Here is a 13,611-nt window from a genome sequence, read left to right as displayed (position 1 = left end):
CTCAATACTCACTTGAAAGAATTGCAAAGAACTGCTAGGTCACATTTGGTAGTCTTGGTTACAAGACCCATGATTAATTATGCCCCAAACTGTAATCATAATGACCATATCATTATGCATATTTATAATTAATAGTCTAATTCCCAAATCAGCCATATAATCTGATCCACCACCCACACTGAAAAAGTTGGAAATTGCTGCTTAAAATGTATGGCTTCCTTCAGCTGCCATTTTACACAGGGAAGAAAGAATGCTGTCACGTTCACTAGAATTGTTTCTGTGGACTGTGTAGGGTACAACCCAATTGCTCCTGCTCCCCGTCCTCACATGTAGAGACTACATATACCTAAAATTAGCCAGTGTGTCTAGAGTTTGGGAAGACTCATGCTTGTAGAAGCAGAAAAAAGCCCAGGATATTGTTTTAAGGTGCAAGATACATGAGGAAGGTTCACCTTGTTTTCTAGCTGATTAGCCCTCCCAGAATCAAGGCACATATACCAGGCACACATTGCTTTGAAACAAGTTCTGATTTTCTTTCTTTCTGCTGCTGTCATACTGTCAAGTGTTCATAGCAGAGCAGAATGGGCTTTTACAACAAGGCATGTAGAGAGTGCATGCCTCATTTTTAAGATAATCAGTACTTCAAAGAATGCTCACTAGCCTGAAACCAATCTTGTATTCTCTGTGCACCACCATGCTGCAAAGTAAATTGTAGCTACTATCCACAAAAGATTGAAATTTGGCAATGTGGCAAAACCAGGAGATGCATTCCCTATTGCGTTCTCAAAGACCCATGCAGTTTCTCCACCCATGAAAGTTGTTCACCATTTTCTAATTCTCCACACTCTAGAATGTTTTCTGCCCTGAGTGAAAGCTAGATAGATGTTTATTGGAAAATGCAGCAAGCCTTTATACCAACCCCCTAAATACACTCAATTGCATCTGATTTTGTAAGCTAAGGAAGGTCAGGCATAGAATGGCAGACCATTAGGGAGTACCAAGGGAGGATCACCAAACAGAGGTGAAAGAAACACTAAAACTCTGGAAAGCTGCTGCACTAAATGGACCAATTGTCCGATTCCATGTAAAGCAGCTTCCTATGTTCTTGATAGATTATGGTACAACAAGCCTGGTTACCTCTGCCTGAAAACTTAATAAATTCCATCTGTCCGTGCTCAGGATTCAAGCATAAGTTTGGGTCCATTATGAAATCTATTTTATATATCTGAATCAAGGGAGCCCTGGTGGCACAGTGGTTAAATGCCTGTACTGCAGCCACTCGCTCACAAACCACAAAGTTGTGAGTTCAATACCAGCCAGGAGCTCAGTGTTGACTCAGCCTGGCATCCTTCTGAGGTCACTAAAATGAGTACCCAGCTTGTAAGACATTGTAAACTGCTTAGAGAGTGTTTAAGTGCATTGATAACCGGTATAGAAATGTACTTGCTATTGCTATTGCTTGCTATCCACCAACCAGAACCAGGGAAAAGACATACTCTTAGCAATAAAATGAATATTTCACCACAGATATTGTATACTCTCTAAGGAATCTCATTATATATCCCTCAGGATACTTTCTAAAAGTTGGTATTACTGATTTTCCCATTGCAATAGGCTGAGTCTCCCTTATCCAACATGCTTGGTACCAGAAGTGTTTTGGATTTCAGAATTTTTTCCAGATTTATATATCATAAGATATTTTGGAGATGGGGCCGAAGTCTAAACAGTAAATTCATTTATGTTCTGTATGCACATTATAAACATAGCTTAAAGGTAAGATTATACATAATATTTTCAGTAATTCTGTGCATGAAACAAAGTTTGTGTACAACAAACCATGCAAAAGTAAAGATGTCACTATCTCAGTCATCCATACAGATAATTTTGGATTTTTTTAGTATATCAGAATTCCAGATAAGGGATATTCAACCTGTATATTTAGGAAATTTATAGAAGGTCCTCCATCACCCTGTTTAAAAAATTCTTCATGTACATCAAATTTCTGTGATATGAAATCTGAGAGTCAACATGGTTGGGTCCTGCATGGTTTTATTATTGCAAAACTACTTCAACTCAAGGTTGGAGAGATCACCCCTCACCATCTCTCATCACACACCATCTATCATTCAACAGTCAGAAGATCTTATTACTTTAGCTATACATGCACGTTTATTTTCTAGACACTAGCTTCAAGAGTGTAGTTTTTGAAATATGGCCATATTATCTTGGGGCCACTTGAATGGTTTTTGTTGTTGCTGTTAACTGCGTTTCCATCGATCTCGACCCATGGCAACCATATGGATGAGACATCTCCAGGCCCCCATGTCCTCTACTGCTCTGCCCAGCTCCTACAAACTCATATTCTTGGTCTCTTTAATAAAGTCCATCCATCTAGCATGTGGCCTTCCTCTCCTTCTATTTCCCACCACCTTTCCTAACATTATTGTCTTTTTCATCAATTCAGTCTAAGTCTTGTCATCTCAGCTTCTAGGGATATGTCTGGCTTGATCTGCACTAGGATTCATTTGTTTGTCTTTTTGGTTGCCCATGGAATCCAATTTACCATTTCTATTTGATCTATGCAGTCAAAGGCTTTGCTATAGTCTATAAAGCACATGATGATTTTCTTCTGGAACTCCCTGTTACGCTCCATTACCATCGTATATTTGCAATGTGCTCCCTGGTGCCTTTTCCTTTCCTGAACCCTGCTTGGCCCTCTGGGATTTCTCTCTCCATGTACTGAATGGTAGAAGGGACAATTTCTAACAGAAATTGGTTCCAGTGTAAAAATAACATTCTTCCTTTTAAATTTCTTTATACAATTTCTCTACATCATATTCCATCAAAACATGAAAGAAATATTAAAAGTGATGAAATCATAGAACATCTGCCACTCTTTTCAAAGAACAGGATACATTACAACATCCCTACATGCTCACCTATGATAAGATGGGACTTTTGAGTAGGCATCCAGAAGATTACCAGTTTTGCACTGTGCATTTTGAAATGAAAATGGCTAATGACAGATTTCAGTTCTTTTCAAAAATATTGTGCTTTGCAGAATGCATATCTTCTGTTAAAACGGAAGTGGTCTTCTAGACATTTTTAAACTACACATCCCGCCATTCCCATCCACTGATCATGCTGCATCAGGATAAAAGGAGCTAGAATCTGGCAACATCTAGAGACCACAGCTTCCCTACCACTATTGGAAGAGCTGTGCAATATGTTCTGAAACATCAGTGGAATTTAGACTGCAGTCTTATACTTACTATCTTACTGTAGTTGTGTTTCCATTATACTCAGAGGGGTGTATCTTAGAAATGTATGGGACTGCACTCTTAATTTCCAGTAAGCATGTTGAGAATGGCAGACTTACGTTGATTCTCTACGCTTATCTAACTCAAACTTCCAAGACTGCAGCAAAGGATCTCAGACAATGATTTTGGCATCTAGTTGTACATCTGATCACAGGAACCAGTACTTTAAACATACATGACATTTGCTCCATTGAACTCCTATAGCTTTTCCCTTTTTAATTTAAGGTTGAACAATGAAGGGCACTAACAAATTATGGGGAAGGTGAAGGTGAAAGTCGGTGATACGCAATGTGACAATGATATAAAATGAATGAACATATCTGTTTGGTTCTAGACTGAGCCAAGCTTAGAGCAGACTGAGTGAAATTATTGGGGCTTAAGTCTATCAATCTGAGGTAAATTTTACTGGCTTCAAATGTAAGTATGATGAGATCTGGATCCAACCCATCATTTTACAAGTGAATTGATTTATTAGAAACATTGCTGATTATAGCTCTTCGTCCCACACTCCAGTTGTAAAGAAGCTGGCCACAACCCAAAGTCACATAAGGCATGGTTATAACTACTGAAAGCACAAACTGTTGTTGCTGGTGCTGTTGTTGTTGTATGTCTTCAAGTTGTTTCTGATTTATGGCAATCCTAAGGTGAAACTGTCAAAGGGTTGTCGGGGGATGAGAGTATGTGAATCATCTAAGGTTACCCAGTAGGCTTCCATGGCCGAGTGGGGAATCATACCCTATTCTCCAGAGATGCAGTTCACCACTCAAACTACACCACCATGCTGGCTATGTCTATTGCGTGGAAAGGATTATGGTTACTGTAAGTATTAATTCAATGTTTCTATCGTGCATTCAGGATTAATGGTTTGGCAGCAAACATAGAGACCGATAGACAGCATGGCACAGTGGCTTAAGTCACACTTTCTCAGCTGAAGAGAAAGGAAATGGCAAACCTGCTCTGAATAAATCTTACCAAGAAAATTCCATGTAATCCCACCTTAACAGTTCTCTTATGTTTGTCATAACTCAGAAATGACTTGAAGGCACACAACATCTAAGATAATTTTTAAATATTCATGGAAGAACAGATCCCTATCCCTTCCTTTCCCACAAAATGACCTGCACCTCAAAATATTCCTCTGGAAAGTTTGGAACCCCTTCCAATATGACATGGGGGAATGGATGATGAAAACTAGTCTTATTTCTGGTTTGCTATGTCAACTTATCCTAAAATTATACCCTATTTATTTGTGGTCATATTGTTTGTCATACTTCTGTTCACTATTTCAAAAAGATGACAAGGTTTTTGCTGCATATATAACTCCAGCTGGTAGATTTTAAAACCTATGGACTTCTAACTCATAGACTACAAAGAAATAATTTTTAAAATGTGAGCTTAACTTTTCCACAAACTTATTAAATTACATTAATGCTTGCAACTAGCATATAGCAAACAACAAATAGTAATCTTGAGATTCTTAAAGACCCTGTCCCACTACCACTAACTCTAATTTATATTCTGATCTATATCCATGGAAAAGTAATGGATATGCTTTTTTTTAATTGAATTTTTAACCCTACCCAAGAGTATGTTCAATATTTTTCTTTTTTTTAATCTGCATTAATTCAACTGCATGAATTATTATTATTTTTCAGGTAGACATGCATCTTTTTCCCCCTTTTCCCCCCAAGAACCACTACACAAAACCATATCATTGTCTATTTTACACAGCTAATATGGAACTAACAATGAACAGTCACGGAGATATAAAAACGGATCACGAAGTTCATATCAGCCTAAAGCATCTTGAATGTCTAAAAAGAGTATCTTTTCACTGAATCTGAGGCAGCAAATATTATTTGTGGTGACACTTTCCATCATATTGCTAACACTGTGATCTAATGACACTGAAAGGTACAAGAAAGGAATGTAATGGGGATGGGGCAAGGTAAAGTATGGAAGTGAGGAAGACTTGAAAAAATACTGACACATCAGAACAGAAGCTGAAAATAGCATTATGGTTTTCTCACCCATGCAAAACTCTGGTCTTTAAAGCTTCTGTTTGCCATTGGTCCAGTCTAGTTAGTGGACATACATCTTGGCAGATCATAAGGGCCAAGTTAATCTGGAAGCAAATCAGGTGCAGGGCTGTTTCATGCAGGTATGTAGGGTAGCCATGTGCGAAAAGTCTGCAGAGCTCCTATACTTTCACAAGGGTCAGTATGAATGTGTTTGGAAGACCAAGTCCTCTTGACTTGGCATGTGCCACACCAATGTCATTCCCACAAACTGGAAATAACATTCAACCCCACCTGCTGAAATTGCCTCTTCCACAGAACTAATAAAAGTACAGGAGGCCTATCCTTTTTTCCATGTGGCCACACTACATGCATATCCATAACGTGAAGTTCACAACACCTTTATAAAATATTCTTGTTTGGTGAGGACACGAGAGAGACCCTTCTCAGTGGCTGCTCCCACCCTTTGGAATTCTGTCCTGTGAAAGGCTAGGCTAGCCCCCTAGGCATGTCTTTCTAAGCATTTCTTTTAATATGTAATTGGGTGTTGGCTTCTGTACGCTTTTGAAGGTTTTATACTTTTAGCTTAGCACATTTAACTATTTTGCATTTTAAACTTGTTGTATTTATGTGATGTTTTTAATTGTTTATAAAATTATATTTTTTAAAAGGATATTCTGTAAGCTGCCTTGATCCCAATTTAGGAGAAAGGTGGCATATTACATAAATAAACAAACAAACAAACAAACAAACAAATATTATTCACTTGTAAATGGAAAACCCAAGTGAAATGTCCACTTCACCTTAAACACGGTGAAATGTCTGTCTTACTTAGAACAGTATACTTACTGAACACTAAGTAGCACTTAGCCTCAGTTGCAGAAGACCTGCTAAATCAATGGGACTACTCAAAAGTATGACTAAGCCTGAGTCCAAGCAAATGTTTTCCAATTGAGGTAGCTTAAACTATCAGCTGTCATCATTACAGACAGAAAGATCATGAGCTGGAGCAGAGGTTGAAAGATCAGAGGTGGGTGGTTGTTTACACAGAAGTGAAACAGTTCTGGGGCTTTGTCAAAACTTTATGTATTTATATTGGGGTAAGAGTTTGGCACCTTGGATAACAACTTTATAGTCTGGAGTAAAACCCAAAACAAACCTACCACCCTACTGACAATGAATTCATCAGTCACAACATGAGGAAATAATTCTCCTTTCATCAATGTGTTTTCACACAGAAGAAAATACAGTTACATTCCATTAAATCTCACCTCCATGTTTATGGTTTCAATCATTGCCCTGACTGAAGGACTGGCATGCCTTCTTTTGCACTTGTGGGTTGATAAACTCATCTTATCACCTTTATGCAAAGTTCAGTCCAATATAGTCTCAATGGCCTTACTTACAGAATATTTCAGGTTCAGACCATGGCATCCCCAGTGAAAAATAATCAGGAAAGAGGTAAAAGGAATGGTTACTTGGTATTCTGAGGAGCTGCTTGCAACTGCAGTAAAAAATAGTGTCCTAAATGGACAAATAATGTGTCCTGGATTAAGAAATTATTCCGTAAAGAAGAAAGATGTGAGTAATAGAGGCAAGAAAGTTTGCATGCTTCCTACATTAATAATCCAACACAAAATGTTACCTTCCCAACTTTTCGCCTAGATTTATGGAAGAAATAGTGCAACTGAGGATCTATACCGAGCCTAAAGGAATGGATCACAGAGAACAAATGCAACCTTACTGACTGCACTGAAAAGTTGATCTGGTCTCAGCCTCATCTCAGATAACAGCCAAAGCAGTGGTTGGCCAATGATTCCTTACTTTGGGTCATCCAATGTTATTGGAATCCAACCCATCCAAGTCCCAATCAGCACAGCCAAATGGCTTGATCTAAGGAGCTTTACTTCCAAAGAATCTGGGGAACCAAGGTCGGGAATCACTGATGTACAGAATCCTGGTTATCTAGTGCTATCCATATGCTGTGGACACTCCAGATTTTGCGATAGTTCATATGCTTGTGTTCTAGTAAATTGTGCCCTGACTTCTTCATACACTAACACTGATGCATCAATTGGAAATAAGCCCCACAGAATTTCCTGTTCTCACAAGAGTGTGCATAGGATATTCCTATCCATGCTTATTGGTGCCCAACACTAGTAAAACGTGTTTGGAATGGCAACCTTTGCACTGCAATTTGAGTTATCGTTTGGCTGCAATATGGAAATGAGTGAGACATACTACCAAAGAAAATACATTTTAGAATTGTGTTATTAACGAAAAACATACAGTATCTGTATAGAGATGTCTGTTTTCCCATAGATGTACCTAAAAACTCCAATCTGATCTAAAATCTCATTGAACTCAAGAGGACTTTGGACCAATTTAAATGTAACAGCAACCAAGTAAGAAAACCTGATGTATAAAATGTTCAACACCTATCATTTCTCTCCTCCTATTTTTTTAACCAAGACATCAGCTGTCAGTACTCCGTCAGTGTTGGCATGCCAGCAGGATTCCCACTCGAACCATAGATCTCTGTTGTTTTGATGCTGAATGATTTGGTGAGGCATTCTAGTTTACACTGTAATCATACATATGTCTACGTACAAGGCATTGCCAATGAATTCCACAGCACTTACTCCCAAGTAAGTGGGGACAAGTTGCAGCCATAATTATTGGCTGCCTGTACCATATGAAATCTTTCAGATGTATTTTTTTATGCAGTCACCTTCAGCTCAAGCCTTACTCCCATGTAAACAAGCATAGGATCAGGCTGCATGTTTCATTTTGAACCCACCCACTTTTTTTACCAATTTTCACTGCATCTATTGATGGAGTCAATCCTGGGAAGCATTTGCTTTTTAGACTACAAATCACACAAGGCATTGGCTAAGGTACTCTGTGAACTGTAATCTAAACAGGTAAATCTTACAAGCTCTGAAGTGCCAAGGCTCACTGTATGGTACAAAACTGGTCTTCCCTTTTTGCAGTAGGCAAAATCTGCAGTCCTATTTCTCTGAATCATCAAGAAAAACAAACCCAAAACTAGCAGCAGCAGAACTAGCCAAGGAACTATCCAAGGTGCTGAGAATATTTGAGGGCTATGGTACAGCACTTTTGACAGCTCTTTCTAACTAAAATCTAGAGAAGATTTACCACACCACTGACACCAGAGCCGCTACTGGCAAAAACATAAACAACACTGCTTTATTCAGACCAGTTATGACATCTGGCCATTCTGATAAAGCCCAAAAAGAAGCAGTATTGTCATTGATCTATCATCTTAACTACATATTTCCAGACAGAGTAAAATCCATGGGCTCTTCATTAACCTCTAGTTTCTGGAGTCAAAAGAGAGGACCATTTCTTATTTCACCAAATATTGTTGGTTAGAACTCCAGCAGCATGGAGCTGGAGAGTCATGGTTCACCACACCGACTTTCTGTACAAAAACAGATGTCAATATACTTTCCTCACTTCATACTTTCCTCACTTCATAACTGGACTAGGAGTTGCACTGTGGAAAGTAAACAATAAAATGCTAGCTTTTCCCCCCTTTTAAATAAGTGCACAGAATGACTGCTTAGAGCATTTTTTTACTAAAGCAAAGGTTTTACACATATCCACCAGAGAGGAAGTGTGTATTCCTACATAAAAACACTTAAGGTCAGATATTTCTTGAATCCCAAAGATACCACTTACTAGCTTATTGAATTGCATATGAATGTATTAATGGAGCAGAATAGGTGGGAAATAAATCAAAGATACATCCTAGCCAAGCCAAATTTTCAAATCAGGAGTCATTTTTTAAAAAAGAAAAAGATTAAATCAAAACATCAGACCTGAATGTTATGATTACGAATTTGGCCAGAAATGTGAATTTGGATCAAGCTGAATAATTTTGAATCTCCCCTTCTTTAATTATCATCTTCAAATTATTAGTTCTATTCTATTCAAAACTTGCTCCTTGTTAAACCTATTGATCCATAAATAATATGCAACAGATACTCTCTTCTTATCCTTTTATAACATCATTCAGATCTTTATATTGCTTTATCACACATATTCTTTGCCTCCCTCTCACATGGATCCTCATCTGAACAGGAATCTTGCATCACCTTTGAGACTAACTGTGTGAAAGAAGTTGTAGCATGAGCTTTCGAAGAAGAATGCTCCTGCAACAACTTCTTTCACGCAGTTAGTCTCAAAGGTGCTGCAAGATCCCTTTGCCTACTGATATTAGATGTAGACCTTTCTCTGAACTGCATCAACATCTTAGGACCAAAGACAAAAGATTTTGCTCACAAACACTCCCCCTATTCCTTGAGCCTTTTCCAGACTCTGATTCTCAGATAGTGTTAGACTCCATCTCTCATCATCCACAGACAACCTGACTGATTGTCATGGTCAGCTGAAGCTGTAATCCAACATTAAGGAACCTAAAGGTTTCACTTTATGGCAAGAAGCAACTACTACAGCAAGAGAAAGGATTGTATTCCCCTCTGCAAACCTTAACGTAAGCAACGGTATATAAACTCACCCACTACACTACTGTCAGCAAGTTACAAGTGAAAGATTAAGACTGATAGTCAACTATGCTACTCTGCACAGCAGTTTCATAAATCTGAACCCAGATCTCACACAAATTCCTGTTCTTGGTGTTACGTTTCAAAAATGTTACATAGCGCCCAAATAACCAGACAGTCAAATTCCTTTATTCCAATAAATTGCAATATTGGAATCAGGACCTTCTGGTCATTTCAGATTTATGACAACCCTAAGGAAAATGTATCATGGGGTTTTCTTGGAAAGATTTGTTCAAAAGGGGGTTGCTTTTGACCTCTGAGGCTGAGAGTGTGTGAAGTCCAGGGTTTCCATGGCTGAGTGGGAATTTGAACCCAGGTCAGCAGAGTTATGGTCCAACACTCAAACCACTACTGGCTCTAGATTAACTGTATATTTCAGTAAATTAAATTTCTCTCTCTGCTTTCTGCCTAGTAAATCATCTCACTAGTATATCATCAAAGACTATCAGTACAATCCAAGCATGTTTCCTCAGAAATAGGTCCTCCTGACTTCCACAGTGCTTACTCCCAGGTGAGCATAGCTTGGATTGGAGCCTGAGTACTGCTCACCAGATGATCAGGTAATACTTGCTACTGGAACACAGCTCAACTCAAAGGAGTTTAAAAGTATTCACTTCCAGGTAGCAATTTGGAAACTAAGCAGGTGCACCTTAAGCAAAGTCAGCATTCCACTGGCAAAAAGAGGGAACAGGAGTTGTTTGCATGAACTAGATACTTGTCAAAGTAACAAGGACCATGGGGATTTTGAAATGGAAACTAAGAAAAGGAGATTCTCTGAGGTTTCAAAACAAACACCCACCAAGATTCAATTACGCATGTTATTTCTGGATCATTTTATTGTTTCGTGTGTTGTAAATCACTTTGGGACTTGTACAAATGAGGGGCGAGGACAGAAATTCCACCAACAACACACACAGAGATACACAAAGAGGCACATAAAAAGAAGACTGCACATATTCATCTAAAAACAATGCAATGTCTAGTACTTTATAAAATCTAACACACCCAGAACTAACACAGATCCAAAAGAACGGTTTCTCACTTCTCCTTCCTTTCTCCCAGTCCAACTTTTCCAAGAGGGTAAGTAAGTAACATGTACATGGAGGTCAAAAACCCACAGGGATGTAGCTACATGGGAGCAAAATGAAGGCATTGCCTCCCTATATGAATCCTTCCCCCCCCCCCCCAAAAAAAAAATAATAATCCAGAATTTCCCTTCAGTCTCCAAACTGCTAGCATTTCAGTAACTTAACATTTCAGTCCAGCAACTGGAAAGAGCACTTTAAGGCATCCAAAGAAAAGGAGCGAACTTACCCAGGGAATGCAAAGGCAGCAAATATTGGGGTGTGATTTCCAATAGCTCCCTCTCTGCAATGCTCGAAATGTGGGGACTGAAGGAAAACATTTAACAGGGGCAGAGTTCTTATGTGGGGAAGGCAATGCCCTCATTTTGTAGCTACACCTCCAACACCACCCAAACATTCCTTGGTGTGTGTGTGTGTGTGTGTGTGTTGTGCGCCTTCAATTCATTTCCGACTTAAGGTGACCCAAAAGCAAATCTATCCTGGCGTTTTCTTGGCCAGATTTGTCCAGAGTCTGAGAGAGTGTGACTTTCCCAAAGTGGGGTTCGTGACCGAGAACTGAATTCTGGTGTCCAGAGTCGCAGTCCAACATGGAAACTAGAGGAGGATAAACGACTACATGCTCATTTGGGTGCTTGGGATATGCTCAGAGACTACAGTGACCACTGGCTGAAAGTGTGGCATTGCGGTTTGAGCAGTGGACTACAGCAGAAATAGAAACATAGTGTCCATTATTAAGCTGCAACAGCCGTGTCATATAGTGGCACCTTTGCTGTTGGGAAAAGGCATTCGTTTCAGATTCTTGGTATGTATTATAAGCCATCTTGACATTCTCTGAAGATTCCAGCCACAGATGCTGGCAGAACGTCAGGAATAAACTCTTCTAGGACACGGCCACATAGCCCCCAAAACCCACAAAAAACTATGGATGCTGGCCATGAAAGCCTTCGCCCCCCCGGGTGACCTTGGCCAGGTCACACTCTCTCAGCCTCAGGGAAAGGTGGCGAGAGCCAAACCCCCTCTGAAACCAACCTTGCCAAGAAAAAAAACCTATACGTCGGAAAGGACTTAAAGGCACACCACAGCAGCAACACCAACCTGAAAAAGAAAGCTTTGCCCAGGGCTGCATCCACACTGGAGAAATAACCCAGTTTGGCACCGCTTTAAACTCTTTCTGGCTCAAGGCTATGGAATTCTGGGAGTTGGAGTTTGTGGTGACCCCACAACAAACTCCAACTTCCAGAATCCCAGAGCCTTGAGCCAGAAAGGGTTTAAAGTGGTGCCAAACTGGGTTGTTTCTCCAGTGTGGATGCAGCCCAGGGTTACCAAAGGAGGGGGTGTCCTTCTATTTGCAAACTTCCCCACCAGAGGATGGAGGCATGCTTTGCTCCCTCCATCTTTTCAAGTCCCTGGAACAGTCCCCCCTCAAAAGACCCTCTAAAAGGAAAGGGAGAAGGAGAGAAGGAGCCCAGGGCAGAGGAAAAGTTTGGAAAGGCCAGGTCCCAAAGGAGGAGCCCAGGTGCCTTACCTGAGGGACTGAGCCAGAAGGAAGAAAGCAGGCTGCTAGTCAGGTGCTTGAAGAAAGAGAAGGAGAAGAAGCAGCAGCAGCAGCAGCTTTGGAGAAACCCTGGGCAGCTGGCTCCTTCTTCCTTCAGGGGCGGGAAAGGAGGGCTTTCATCCCTCGGAGAAGCCCGTCTCCATCCTCCTCGCCCTTGCAGAGGAAGGGAGAGAAGCAGAGAAGGCTGGAGGCAGTGCCCACTGAGGCAGGGCTGCTCCGCTCACTGAGAGAGAGTCCCACCTTCTGGAGCTCTGGCAGCAGAAGAGGCAGAGGCTGGGCTGGCAGGGGAAGGGGAGCCCCTCCTCCAGCGCCCCCTGGAGGCCAACCAGGGAAGGTCCAGCGCCGCCCCTCCTCTCTCATAGGCTCCCTAATTAGAGGAGGCGAGCCGAGGTTGGGATGCTCTCAGGGAGGCGCCCAGAGCAATAGCGCCCCTAGTGGCGTCACTAGAAGGGTGTGTGGGCTGCACCAGGGGACTTCTGCTTAAACACCACTGTGTTGTGGCATTTGCCTGCATCTCTTTAAAATGGTTTAAGAGCGGGGGGGGGGGGGGATGAGGGGAAGCTCAGGGGGAGAAGAAAGGAAGGGCCAAAGTGCATCTGAGGAAGTAGGGTGAAGCCTAGGAAAGCTCCTGCTGCCAACGTCTTTCTTTCAGTCAGTCTCAAAGGAGCTCCAAGATCTCTGTACATATTATTATTATTATTGCATCTAAATGCATCTGAGGAAATAGACTGATGTCTAGGAACGCTCGTGCTGCCAACTCCTTTCTTTCAGTGGGTCTCAAAGGTGCTACAAGATCTCTCTACATACGTTTCGTACTCATAGAATCATAGAGTCAGAAGAGACCCCAAGGGCTATCCAGTCCAACTCCCTGCCATGCAGGAACTCACAAACAAAGCACCCCCAACAGATGGCCATCCAGCCATCTGTCCAAAGAAGGAGACTCCATCACACTCTACGGGAATGTGTCCCACTGTCAAACAACTCTTATGGTTAGGATGTTGTGCCTAATGTTGTGTTGGAATCTCATTTCCTGTAGTTTCAGTC

General features: G+C 40.9%; 1 protein-coding gene across 3 annotated transcripts in view; it reads right to left on the bottom strand.

Annotated features, from left to right (window-relative positions):
- The window catches only part of LOC149309669 (copine-4), a 216,566-nt gene extending 203,745 nt beyond the window's left edge, over window positions 1-12,821 (bottom strand). The window contains exon 1 of one of the 3 annotated variants that reach the window (XM_089532811.1): window positions 12,538-12,821. The gene's annotated coding sequence lies outside the window, so the exon portion shown is untranslated. Of the gene's footprint in view, window positions 1-11,241; window positions 11,300-12,537 lie in introns of those variants that run through there. The other 2 variants (XM_089532813.1, XM_089532812.1) reach the window with 2 other exon arrangements.
- Between the last annotated feature and the right edge of the window lie 790 nt (window positions 12,822-13,611).

This window comes from Sceloporus occidentalis, unplaced genomic scaffold (assembly GCF_023333645.1).
Source record: "Sceloporus occidentalis isolate IW3139 unplaced genomic scaffold, rSceOcc1.0.p SCAF_7, whole genome shotgun sequence".
Classification (NCBI taxonomy): domain Eukaryota; kingdom Metazoa; phylum Chordata; class Lepidosauria; order Squamata; family Phrynosomatidae; genus Sceloporus; species Sceloporus occidentalis.
This window is presented reverse-complemented; position numbering and strand designations above follow the sequence as displayed.